Raw genomic sequence first — 14,892 nt, 5'->3', positions numbered from 1 at the left:
TGGGTTGAGGACTTTGTATTGGGGAGGGCACAGCATGTTATCTTGGATGGAGAGGCATTGTCAGATGTAGAAGTAACATCAGGTGTGCCACAGGGAAGTGTATTGCGACTGCTGCTGTTCATATTTTATATTAATGAACTTGCAGACAATTTTAATAGGAAAATCAAGCTTTTGCGGTCAATGCAGTTATCTGTGATGAAGTACTATCTGAAAGAAGCCGCATAAATATTCAGCCAGCTCTTAATAAAATTTCAACATGGTGCAGAGATTGGCTACTTGCTTAACATATTCTGAGTCACTTCATAAAACGAAAAGAACGTAGTATCCTATAATATCAAGTAGTCGCTGTTGGAATCGACCAACTCATACAAATATTTGGTGTAACACTTTATAGGGGTATGAAATGGAATGATCACATATCTTCACTCGTGGGCGAAGCAGGTGCTAGAGGAAGTGCGATCAGTCTACAAAGAAGACTGCTTAAAAATCAACTGTGTGACCCGTTCTAGAATATTGCTCACATGTATAGGACCTGTACCACATAGGAATAACAGGGGATATTGAATGTACACAGAGAAGGGCAGCACGAATGGTCACAGATCTGTTTAATCCGCGAAAGTAGAAGAGTCGGCCTCCAGACGCTGGTTCCCATATAGGGAATCCCCGTGGCTTCTCGGCGGGTGCATTTGACTGACAGAACTCCTCTCTCCATTCACTTGTTCCGAGCCGTTAGCGCGATCAAAGACCTTGTAAAAAATAACTACACTCACTGATGGCGCTGCAGTCGCGGGATAATTTGAACCTTCGGCTGGACGCCATTATAGTGGTTGTAGTCTGATGTGTTGTGTAGTACTGTTGTTTATGAAGACCCTGATTCAACGTTGTATATTTGTTGGGGCGTACATACAGTATTTGTTACTCGTAATTCTACTGTCTGTACGTTCCAATCAAAAGAACTACAATGGTGAAGAGTTGTGTAGCGATTAATTGTACAAATAAATTCGAGAAGGGAACGAATGTTACATTTCACACGTATGGATATTTTAAGTTGTTTTGTATGTCAGTGCACTTGCTTAGTAAATGTTTTTGTAACACGGTATTAGCATAATGTCTGTGCATATATTTGCAGGTTTCCTTTCTCAAAACCACAGCTGTTACAAAAATGGTTACACGCTGTCAGGAGGCAAGATTTCCGACCGACAGAATACCATTTTATATGTTCCGATCATTTTGAAGAAAGTTGTTTCCTTGAAAATTACGTAAATCGCAGAAAGCTGAGAGATGATGCTGTTCCATCCGTCTTTCGTTTTCCAGACCATATACAGCAGAAGATAAATTTTTCTTTGTGAACCACATTTTATTTTAACTATAAAAGTTGAGTTGCAAGCAACACGAAATTTGAGTTAGCAGGCTTTTTATCGTTATAAAATGCAACTGAATGTGTGTAATTGTAATCTGATTTCACAGCTTCTCTCGATGGAACAGTTATTGAGTTTTATTTATTATATGAAAAAACACACATATAAACTGAAGTGTACATCTTCGAAAGTAAATATTGTGACTAATGCGATATTGGATGCCTGCCTGAAGTCTTGTTTGTTGTAGCTGGCTGATCGGTAGTGTTTTCATGGTCTAGGTTAGGTTGAAACTCGATAATTTGGTCGTGAGTTGCCAATGCACTACGCCATATATAACGCACTTTTCGTCATAAAATCTAAAGCAAAGTAGAGTCAGAAAATATCTGTTAACATAGTGGGCAAATCTTCGAGTATTTCGATGCATTTTGCGTACATCTATCGTAAATGAACTACGAAAAATGCTAGGGGTCCAGTGCATAACTTGTAGCTACGGCAGATTCCATCTACTACGTAACATAAATTCATAAACAGTGACTAGTCGCTGTTTGTCCATAAATTAAAAACTATATTGTAGTAACGAATTTAAATGAGGCATTATATTTATGACCTAACTCTAGGCAAGGCATTTTATAACCAAAAGCGATGTATAAACATTCGAAATCCGCGCGTCAGTTTACCACTCTAATGGCCGCCGGCCAGCTATTCAATTTGTCCGCTCTTCACAGTCGACCACTCGTGCGGTTGTGGGGGCCTGAGCGCGATACACAAAGCCGCACATTGTCGGTTGATTGTTTGCTGCAACTTAGGAGTGGTATCAGTGCATATTGTTTTTAGTTTTATAAAATATAGGTGGAGAAAGAAACGTCCATATGGTGAGTACTGTTGTCTGTTGTAATTGTACTAATTTTTAATTCTAAATATTCCCTGTTTTATAATTGCTGTCTTAACACGTTAATTGCTTACAGCAGTGTCTATACAGAACTTTAAACCCTCAAAGTGGCCGCACTTCACCTTTGACATTAGAAATTACACTTTCGCTTATGTTTATGGCCACAATTCACCTTTGGCCCTACAAATTACATTTTCGCTGATGTTTATAACCTTTGCGCAGCAGTCAGTTAGGCTAATACTCTAATTTCCTTTCCTGTTGTCTTTTCGGATTGATAATATTTTTATTAGTAACGGGTCTTGGAAAACGTCATTCACACACAGTAAGCAAGTGTATGAACGAAGGACTTTTAAACAATAACAGCACAGTTAATTCTCAAAATAATGTAGGGTTTTTTATCTCCTTTTAAGGAAGGAGGACGTAATTTTGTGCCAATGCGCATCTGATTCTTGCGGTAAAGTTTTTGTGAGTAATATAATCATGATTTCTAGCTTTCTGATTGATTTCTAATCTATCATTAATAGGTTCGTAGACATGCTCAGCTGTCTTGACGAATTTTGCCACCCTATAGGATAAATTCAATGCCATCGCCCCGTACAACTACATATATTATGCGAATTTCATTCGTTGTGTCATTGATACATGACTTGCTACTTTCACACATTAAACTGTCTGACACATACGAGTTTTTGACATCATTAGCCTACGTCATTAGTATCAGAATTAATATCCAAAAAGTGATCAAATAGTGATCTTGTTAATATTTTAGTTACTTGTGGTCCTGTTCAAGTACATAATCATACTTATCCCATTAACGACGATGGAAGAAAGTTTGCTGACAGTTACAATTACAGCAATCTTTCTAATGGCGAAAAAGTTAAAAGAGATAGGCTTCTTCACTCTTCAGCAAAGGATTTAGTGTATGGTTTCTGTTGTAAAATGTTGGCGAAAGTGTAAGTTTGTGTGATATGAATGGATTTTTAGATTGGCAGCATTTATCATAGACTCTGAAAAGAAACGAAACGAGTGATTCCCCCAATGAAAATGTGAAGTAATGGGTACAACTGAATAATGTTACAAACAAAGAACACTGTAAATCAGATGCAACTGAGACAGATAGAGAAAGAAAAAAGGCATTGCTGTGATGTACTAAAAAAGATTAATGCTATTATTAAGTTTTTGTTGCGACACTATCTGGATTTTCGCGATTCTCCCAAAAAAATATGATGATAATGGAAATTTTTAAAAACAGTAGAGATGCTGGCATCTTTTGATACAGTTATATGGGAACGTATTCGCAGAACTGAATCAAATCTGACTCAAGTTGGAAGGGGAAGGCCCACTATTTAGAAGACCACATTCAAAATGAAATCGATTTACGAGGCATAATGATTAAAAACGAGGCACAAAGACATATTTTGAAGAAAGTAAGAGAATCTAAATATTTTTCCATCATATTAGACTGCACACTAGATGCAAGGCATACAGAACAGATAACAGTAATATTTAGGCAAGTCTATCTAAATCACACAGACAAGAAAGTAGATGTAAGTGAACATTTCATTGGTTTGTACCCAATTATCAGTTCAACTGGGGAGGGTTTGTTAAATTTCGTTCTGAATCTGTTTTCTAACTTGAACCTGAACATTCAAAATTTTCGAGGACAATGTTATGATAATGGCTCTAACATGCATGGGAAACACAAAGGATTGCAGAAAAGAATTTTTGATATCAATAAGCGTGCATTTTACGTCTCGTCCTCAGCTCATGACTTAAACTTAGTGGTAAATGATGCAGCAAATATTCCTTGCGAGACCATCAATTTCTTCGACGAAATTCAAGAATTCATCGTCAAAAATTAGGTGGTCAGACATTTGCAAACATTTATTAGAGCTAAAGCCAAAACGTTTAAGGGCTACGAAATGATCTAGCAGAATTGAAGCAATGAAGCCCTTACAGTTCTACACAGGAAACGTATTTGCTAACTTGTTGGAAATATAAGCTTCTTCTAGTTGGGGATTGCACCAACATCTCAAAGAGAAGTCACTTGCTTTAAAAATTCAAAGTTATAAACTCATTTGTTCTGTTGTAATCTGGTACGAAGTTCTAAGCGAAATTAATTCTTTAAGTACAATGATGTAAAACCTGACAATTAATGCTCAGATATCCCTCAGTTTGTTAAAAAGCTTGATTGAAAAAATTCACACAATATCGCATAGATGGAAACTTCCAAGTATATAGTCAAACGATTCTATACAGGGTGGTCCATTGATCGTGACCGGGCCAAATGTCTCACGAAATAAGCGTCAAACGAAAAAACTACAAAGAACGAAACTTATCTAGCTTGAAGGGGGAAACCAGATGGTGCTATGGTTGGCCCGCTAGATGGCGCTGCCATAGGTCAAACGGATATCAACTGCGGTTTTTAAAATAGGAACCTCCATTTTCTATAACATATTCGTGTAGTACGTAAGGAAATATGAATGTTTTAGTTGGACCACTTTTTTCACTTTGTGATAGATGGCGCTGTAATACATATGGCTCACAATTTTAGAGAAACAGTTGGTAACAGGTAGGTTTTCTAAATAAAAATACAGAATGTAGGCACGTTTGAACAGTTTATTTCGGATCGACTCGGACCCAGTGTAGGCCTTTGTGAACTTATCATTTGTGAGAACGCATGCTGTTACAGTGTGATTGCCTGTAGATACCAAATTAATGCAATAAATGCTCAAAATGATGTCCGTCAACCTCAGTGCATTTGGCAATACGTGTAACGACATTCCTCTCAACAGCGAGTAGTTCGCCTTCCGTAATGTTCGCACATGCATTGACAATGCGCTGACGCATGTTGTCAGGCGTTGTCAGTGGACCACGATAGCGAATATCCATGAACTTTCCCCACAGAAAATAAATCCGGGGTCGTCAGATCCGGTGAACGTGCGGGCCATGGTACGGTGTTTCGACAACCAATCCACCTGTCCTGAAATAAGCTATTCAATACCGCTTTAACCGCATGCGAGCTATGTGTCGGACATCCACCATGTTGGAAGTGCATCGCCATTCTGTCATGCAGTGAAACATCTTGTAGTAACATCGGTAGAATTACGTAGGAAATGAGCATACATTGCACCCTTTAGATTGCCATCGATAAAATGGGGCCCAATTATCCTTCCTCTCATAATGCCGCACCATACATTAACCCGCCCAAGTCGCTGATGTTCCACTTGTCGCAGCCATCGTGGATTTTCCGTTGCCCAATAGTGCATATTATGCCGGTTTGCATTACCGCTGTTGGTGAATGACGCTTCGTCGCTACGTAAAACGCGTGCAAAAAATCTATCATCGTCCCGTAATTTCTCTTGTGGTCAGTGGCAGAACTGTACACAACGTTCGAAGTCGTCGCCATGCAATTCCTGGTGCATAGAAATATGGTATGGGTGCAATCGATGTTGATGTAGCATTTTCAACACCGATGTTTTTCAGATTCCCGATTCTCGCGCAATTTGTCTGCTACTGATGTGCGGATTAGCCGCGACAGCAGCTAAAACACCTATTTGGGCATCATAATTTGTTGCAGGTCGTGGTTGACGTTTCACATGTGGCTGAACACTTCCTGTTTCCTTAAATAACGTAACTATTTGGCGGTCGGTCCGGACACTTGGGTGATGTCCAGGATACCGAGCAGCATACATAGCATACACCGGTTGGGCATTTTGATCACAATAGCCATACATCAACACGATATCAACCTTTTCCGCAATTAGTAAACGGTCCATTTTAACATGGGTAATAATGTATCACGAAGCAAACACCGTCCACACTGGCGGAATGTTACATGATACCACGCACTTACACGTCTGTGACTATTACAGCGCTATCTACCACAAAGCGAAAAAAGTGGTCCAACTAAAACATTCATATGTACTATACGAATATGTAATAAAAACGCAGTTGATATCTGTTTGACCTATGGCAGTGCCATGTAGCGGGCCAACCATAGCGCCATCTGGTTTCCCCCTTCAAGCTAGACAAGTTTCGTTCTTTGTAGTTTTTTCGTTTGACGCTTATTTCGTGAGATATTTGGTCCTGTCACGATCAATGGACCACCCTGTAGACATGCGGTAGTACTCTTCGAACTTGTCTGGAAAATTTAGCAGTGACTGGCGAGTTGTAAAAATTTCCCCCTCAGATCTGTCCTCATTAAAACGATGCACCCAACTCCTTTCCCTACGTCTTTTAAGGCGAACGTTCTTGTGTAGCAGCAGCCAGTACAAAATATCATCATCTGAATCATTCAGGGTAGCTTCTCAACAGCTGCAACTGCTGAGCTATAGCGCGTAACTGAGTCCAGCGCGGAAACCCACGAATAACGACTGTACACTGGGTTGGCGCTCAACTCTTCCTGTCTCACGTGCGACAGCTGCGCACAGTTGCCGGATCGGCTCGGGCCCAGTGTAGGCCTTTACATTGGACGAGGCCAGGGCACGTTTACCGCCCCAGGACTGGATCGGAACGGGTGACTTCCAGATGCAATGTGGGTGCAACCAACTGCACGGCAGCCGACGCGGCAAAGGTTATCCACGGGGCCTCAGAAACTCTCTGCAGCGTCTCTGGCAGGTGTGTCACCTGACTGAGCACCGTAGGGAGCGAGGCAGTGACTACAGCCAGAACTAGAGATGGGCAAACTTTTTTTTTTTGGTGGTTTTAGGGCGCAAAACTGCTACGGTCATTAGCGCCCGGTCCGGGACTTAAGAAACAGTAAAAAATCTAAAATAGAAACCAGCAGCAGTGGGAACGAAAGTCATAAAAGTGGAGAAACTAAAAGCAGAAGGAAGGCTTAAAAATCCACTACAGAAAGGGGTTGGGCATTCCCAAAAAAAAAAAAAAAAAAAAAAAATCATATGACTGACGTCATTTCACTGGCACGAATGAACTCTAGAACGCGATCGGCCGATCGCGTGTCATCTGCTAAAATTGACGATATATTAGGCGACAGCTGTAGACAGGCGCGTAACGGATTAAAATAGGGGCACTCAATTAAAAGGTGTCTTACCGTCCACAGCTGAGAGCAGTGGGGACAGAGTGGGGGAGGATCGCCGCTTAAAAGATGTCGATGGCTAAAAAGGCAGTGCCCTATCCGGAGTCTAGTTAAAATCACCTCCTCCCGACGACGCGCTCGGGAGGAAGAGGTCCAAGCACAAGGAAGAGTTTTTACGTCCCGCAATTTATTTTGGGGAAGTGTCGACCAGTGCGCGTGCCATAAATGAACAACACGACGACATAAAACGCTCTGTAGATCGGCGACGGGAATCGATGGAATAGCTGGCCGAAGAAGAGAGACTGCAGCCTTGGCTGCAATATCGGCCGCCTCATTTCCGCAGATACCAACGTGTCCCGGGAGCCAGAGGAACGCCACCGAGACGCCCCCCAGGTGGAGCAAGTGCAGACAGTCCTGAATCCGGTGGACCAGAGGGTGCACAGGGTAAAGAGCTTGGAGACTGAGGAGAGAGCTGAGAGAATCGGAGCAGATAACGTACTGTATCCGCTGATGGCGGCGGATGTAGTGGACAGCCTGGAGAACAGCGTAAAGCTCCGCAGTATAGACCGAACACTGGTCGGGAAGCCGAAAGTGATTTGGGGTGTCGCCAACAACATAGGCACTCCCAACACCTAACGATGTTTTCGAGCCGTCGGTGTAAATAAATGTGGCGTCCGTCGTTTGTGCACATAGAGCAGCAAATGCCCGACGATAAACAAGTAAAGGGGTACCATCCTTGGGAAATCGACAAAGGTCACGGAGCAGGCAGATCCGGGGGATGGGCAAACTGGAACACGTAACTGTTTCGAAACAAATGAAACAGTACAATGTAATGTTTCGATACGCTGTTTCGAAACAGTGAAACAGTTTGTGTTTTGTAATCTAATAAACCTACACATTTTATCATCTTGAATGTCTACTGTATAAGTATGTCCATATAAACACAAATGAGGTGCGAGAGCGCTAATCATATCGCAGAAAGCATGAAACTATCACTTAGGCGCTTGGCAGTTTCGTATTTCCTGCAGCAAATGCGCTGCTTTCGTGTCGTGTGACTTTCATACTTTTCAATTGGCTGAGGACAGCCATAGCTGAAGACAAAAGAACCACCACGAAGGGAATTGGAGGTGGGAGCGAACTGCAGAAACAACGGATATGCTACTGGGATTACCACATTCTGTTAGTATGGGTAATATACCCATCCTGCTAATTTCCATTCACACAAAGGGAATCATTGTGGATAATAGGCACAGTGACTACAGACTCACAAATAACGCCAAATAATTCGAATAAATAACAAAATATAACATAAAAAAGTTTTGTCTTTCAAGGTGTTTCGAACCGTTACTATAAATTCACCATGCTTCCCAGCCCTTCCCGTTCACCATTAGACTATCAGTGATACGTCAAACAGATTGCTTGCAATTATACCTACATCAAATTTATGTATATGTCTAATAACTGTCACTCTACGCCTTTTTTATTCAAAATGTTGTAGGCTTACTTGCGTTTCTTAATATGATTACTGTACATGAACAGAGAAGCGTATGTTATAAAAAAGTGTAATTTAACTGAATGATTTTCACATATTTATTATTTTGAATGTGAATAGTATGCGTTGTTTTATTGTTTGGTTAGTGTTTATAAGGCAGATGTTACGCCATTTCGCAATAGGACAGTCACCTAGAAACGAAGCTTTATTTTCGGATATCTTAAGCTTCATGCTATTGCTTGTCAAAAAGATTTCGACACTATTGAAAGTGTTTCATGAAGTGTTATGTTGTGTTTCAGTACCTGTGCCAAGCCCGAATCTCGTCCGACACAGAGCGGAATGAAACATCACTGTTTCGATACAATTAGTCCGTTGCAAGCACAGGTGGTCTGAAACACAGGTGGTTTGAAACAACGATACAGTTTCTGTGTCTGGCTCGAGATCGAATCTGATCCGGTTGTCCGAGACAGGGGCGGAATGAAACACCACTGTTTCGAAACAGTGAACCACAGCCGTTCCGAAACACTGAAACAGTTCCACGTATCGATACACTGTATCGAAACATAGAAACAGTGGCCAAGTCTAGCCAGAACTCTGTTGTTCGCAGCGGGTGCTGCATGGCGGCTGGGTGCAGGAAGCAGTCCGAGCGTTGCCACAGATTTGTCTTCGTCTGCTCGACGTGCCTTCGCTCTTGGCAGGTCGGCACGCTGGTCACGTGGAGTGCCCTCTCGGACACGTTTGGTGGCGCGGATGTGTCTCCTGCTTGCATCGGCTGGCTGGCCGTGGCGTTGTTTCTGGTGGCCGGCGTCATCTCTGTGACGGCCTGCTGCATCTTCGCCTGGGTGGGGACGGCAGAGGGAGCGGCCGGAGGATGCTAAGTTCACCCAACCTGGATATGATGTGACGTCATTATGACGTATATACGCTTTAGTCGATTAAGACACCTATCGACTTTTACGAACGTTCGAGATTCTAAACTGTCGTCAGCTAGTGGTTTGTTTCGACACGTGCGATTCTGAAAACAGCTCAGTGTGGCAGCGTATATGTATTTCGCCAAAATAAAAGTAAAAGAGCTGGATATTAATAGAAATATTCCTGACCGTGGCCTTGAAAACACCACGTAAAAAAGTGAAGTCTTCTTATGTGCCGACCAGATTAGATTGTGTGATTGTTGTATCGAATGGTTACGCCGAAAATAATATTTATTTATTATCAACATTTTAGTATGGTTTCATACAATTGGTCTTGTCAGTACATATTAGATTGTAGCAGCATACTCTTACTGACTTTTTTTTTCTTAATTTATATAGCTGAAAGAGAACTCGTGCAAGTTTGTTAGCTAAGTAATTTATATGTCCATCCCAAGATAGTCTTTTATCAACGATAATTCCAAGTAATTTTACACTCGGACCGCAGAGATACCTTGCTGTCCAGTAATGGCTGATGTGTAGAATGATTGAAAAAAATGGCTCCGAGCACTATGGGACTTAACCATCTATGGTCATCAGTCAGAATGATTGAATTTCAAACTTAAAAAGAAAAATATGAGGCATTGTTGAAGAAAAATCGTCGACTGGAGATGAAATACGAGGGGAAGTGGATTTCTCAATGTAATCTTAACCAAAGGTTAGTGTCTAGTACTGATTGACGTATGAAATGATTGAATGCAGTGTCAAAGCATTCCGTGGTGGTATGATATTGTCAAAGCATTCCATGGTGGTAAGCTTTTCTCTCATTAGCCCCTCGAATGCTGAACACATAATTAGAGACGAGCAAACGCAAAAACAACACACAGGACACAAACACAGTACAATAAACGCAGGGAACGCAAAACACATTTAAACGAATGGTGCAGAGCACAGCGCTACCCTGTCACAATCTCTCGAAAGTTCACAAAAGCCGAACAGTCGATATACGGTTCCTATCGTTTTCGATGTAGCGTGTATACGTCATAATGACGTCACATCGTATTCAAGTCCGGTGAACTTAGCATTCTCCGGGAGCGGCCGGCCGACTGCTCGGGCGGCGTGTTGCCGCGTTGTCAGGCTGCTGCTGCTATTACGACTTTACAGCCTCGATAGCTCGCCACGCGTGGACTGCCACAGACTGCGCATTTTGCAGTGTTCTTCTTCAAGTATGGGCCACTGAGCACAGTCATCTGAGCCATACTGTGTCGACAGTCTTGTCCCCACACAACACACGGCTACGTAACTGCGCTAATTCCTCCCGCCGATAATTATTCACATTTCCTCCCTCTTTAACCCTTTCTTTACCAGCGTAGCTTACAAGAAACATCGTCTTTCCATAGATGTATTTTACATCAAACCGATTTTAACTACTCTTTGTCACTGTTTACTTGAAGCTCCATGCCAGTAGTGACTGTTCCTGACAATAAATGGCCGGAAGAAGGAAACAATTGTTGAGGGTGACTAGTTGCTGCAGTCTTCATTGTGAAGAATTGATGATAAAAAACGCGTAAAATACGTAAGTTTTGAACTTTCGTTTACAGTGAAATAATTATCATGTGTTGTGACAATCCTTCCTTCATAAGTACATTATACGTTTGACTTGCATAATGATTTCCAGATAAGATAAACTGCGAACAAACTTATGTTGCATCAAAGCAACAGTGGAATAGAGTGGAAATTCTGTAATATAATGCCTCGCTTTACAAATATATTGATGTAGGTGCTTGAAATTTTGCTTTTCAGGTATAAAATCACATTCTAGACACTTTTTAAATATTGTCTCACTATGTCTAGCTTTTTGACTGATGCTGATCTAGAATATACTACGAATTTACTCGATAATGAGTTCAATGCATACATTGATGTCCCTGTTGGGCATATATCAGATGTTGGGGACGAAGATAAAGATGAAACTGTCGAAATTGATGAAAGTTCTCAAGCTATTTCCGAAGCAGCTGTCATGAATTTCATTCAGATGGTGGAAAAGGAGGATGGAGCTGAAATTTTGGCAATTAGAGAGGAGCAAGAGACAGAATATGAATTTCCAAAGGTAGAATCACTAACAGAAGTAACAATATTGAGAAAGTACATAAGTATAAGTATAATTACGTATTTTAGACGTCAATATCTTTAAATTTCAGGCTGATGCAGTCAGGAGTGGTAAAGTTATTTATTCCCAGCCAAAATCAGATGTAAGTGACAACAATACAAATGAAGGAGCACCATCTACACGTGAGCAGCAGCAGCAGCAGCAAGTAAAACATAGATGTAAGTGTGGTGATTATAAATTTAGAAAAACTGATTTTGTGGTACAAGACACAGAATGGAAAGGATCACTTCCACCACCACCAGTAGAGGAAATGACACCATGCAATATTATAAAATATTTATGAATGATGACATATTTGAACTCATTGCTGAGCAGCCCAATATCTACGCTTTGCAGAAAGATCAGTTTCTTTGCAGACAAGCAAAAATGAAATGGAGCAGTTTGTTGGTATTTTACTGCACATGGGCATAATCAAAATGCCTTCCATTCGTTTATACTGGTCGAATGAGTGTAGATATTCACCAATAGCTGACGTGATGAGCAGAATTCGCTTCTTCCAGCTACTGCAGTATTTTCATGTTGTCAATAATCAATACTTGCCTGAAGCTAAAAGTAATCGAGACAAACTCTTCAAGATTCACCCACTTTTATCTGCATTGCAGTCATCATTGAATACCCTCCCTCCAGAAGAATACCAAGCTGTTGATGAACAGATAATACCATTCAGGGGTAGAAGTGGTTTGAAACAGTACGTAAGAAATAAGCCTCACAAGTGGGGCCACAAATCTTTTACGAGAGCTGGTGCTTCAACCATGATGTATGATTTTGAAATTTATGTTGGCAAAAACACCTGCAGTGATAGAGCATTAGGTTTGTCTGGGGATATTGTTTTGGCATTGACGTAAACATTGCCAGAGAAACAGCATTTCAAAGTGTTTGCTGATAGTTGGTTTTCGTATATACCATTAACAATTGCCCTGAAAGAAAGGGGTTTTCGACGCATTTCACGCATACATCCGGAAAGGAGCAGTGCCGAGCCACGTGCCCCATCCTATGGCAGCGGAACCATTGCACCATCCCAGGGGCGGGCAAACGTTGCACGCAGCTCATGAGTGCACAGCGCTGCACGTGTGCTGCTCGCGTGCAATCGTCGACAGCGGCAGTGGCGACAGCCGGCAGGTTGAGGCAGTGCAGTACCAGGCTAAGCTGCGGACGTTGATGCGTAGCGACCACTACGTAGTCAACGTTGTATTTCAAGAACCGGAAAATGCAGAGTGAAACAAGGAAACGGAGAAGTGGAGATTTGCTACCTTTTAAAAAGTAATGGGAGAATCATTTTTTCTTTGTGCAAAAACGTGAAAATTCAAAATGTTTGATATGTGGCAGTATTCTCGCTGGTCAGCGGAAGTTTAGTATTGAAGGCCATTATAACAAATTTCACAAGGACGGGTACAATTTATTGTCGGATTCTGAGCGGATGGGGAAATTGACTGAGCTTAAGAAGAGCGATCTGATGATAGTAGACGAATCTGTCGTAGTTGCTGTGGTCACGAGAGATCTGCGACTTCCTTTCGTCATGTCTCTCATGTAACTGATTTAACATTTTATGGAGCACCGTTTTCAATTTTTCAGGACGACAACAATAATAGCCCAGCGGTACGAGCTTAATATAGCGAGAGCTGGAAAACCATTTGCTGAATTAGTAAGTGTCGGTTAAGAGCAAACATCAGTGAAAATTTAAGTAACTGCTTGCGTTTGTCTGTATGCAGAAATTTTGTTCCACTCCACCTGTGATAATTAAATAAAACGTATCTTAGGTATTAGGTACTCTTTCAAAACACGACATCTTTCAAGCACTCCTACTAACCTTATTTTGCTCCACCCCACTTCTGATAATTAAATAAAACGTATCTTAGGTAATAGGTACTCTTTCAAACCACGATATCTTTCAAGCACTACTACTACTACTCTTATTCCTACATTCAATAAAGCAAGCTAGGAAACATAACGCGATGCAGAGGAAGGAGCGGACAGAAGGTATGGTGGGGAGGGGAGATAAGAGGGTGACCAACTTGCCCCTGTGTGCACGCGGAACACCTGTTAACTGCACGCGTGCAAGTGCACCGCACACGTGCAGAATTCCTGCCCGCCCCTGCACCATCCCTTTCGTCTGCTTCAGTGCTTCCACGGTTACTTTTGTGTTGGTCACCTGCTACAATTGGAACAGTTGCCTGTTCTCAGACGTATCAGTGCTGATGACCAGCAACGATGGCGTCTCTCTGTGCGTGACATGCGCGTCACGTTGTGCGCCACATTTCATGCCAGACAGTGCCTTCCTCAGGAATTCAGGGCCCGCCGCCTTCGGGAAAGCCTTTTTCCAGATGTGAGGCGTGCGAGTACCCAGTAGATTGCTCTTAGGCCAGTATTAGACTATCAAATTTCTTTGTCAAAGATTTGATCAAAGATGTGATCATATATATTTGACAAACATCTTCGACGTGGCGCTAAAAAGGGGTATTACACTGTCATCATATTTTTCGTCAGAGTTCAAGATGTCTGACAACAACTACTTGTTATTAACTGTAGCATTTGCGTGTACCACAATTGCACTGTGTGCATATACGGAAGAGAAGTGGAGGGAAAAAGGAAACATACCTGGGTGAAGCTGTGGGTTTTACGACGGCACGAGAAAAGCATTCAACAAAACTTGTTACGTGAGCTTATAGTGGAGGACATCAAGTCGTACATCAATTACTTAAGAATGGATGAGCATACATTTATGTACGTGCTCAATGAAGTGTATCCTCATATCACAAAGCACAATACTCACTTAAGAACTGCTATATCTGCAGAAGACAGGCTCACTGTAACACTCAACACTCCGATACCTTGCTACAGGAGAGGGTTAGGTTAGGTTAGGTTAGGTCAGGTAAGGTCAGGTCAGGTCTCCAATCTTCTTAATGTGTTTTTGTACTCAGGGTGCCTCACGTTATAAAGTGCCTCATGAGCTTCACACATCCCTATTAATTTTGTAGTTGTCGGTACACACCAACTGTATTTACCAGCAATGTTTATAAAACCTCTACAGATGACA

Source organism: Schistocerca cancellata, chromosome 12, assembly GCF_023864275.1.
Source record: "Schistocerca cancellata isolate TAMUIC-IGC-003103 chromosome 12, iqSchCanc2.1, whole genome shotgun sequence".
Classification (NCBI taxonomy): Eukaryota; Metazoa; Arthropoda; class Insecta; order Orthoptera; family Acrididae; genus Schistocerca; species Schistocerca cancellata.
Note: the sequence above shows the minus strand (reverse complement) of the source record.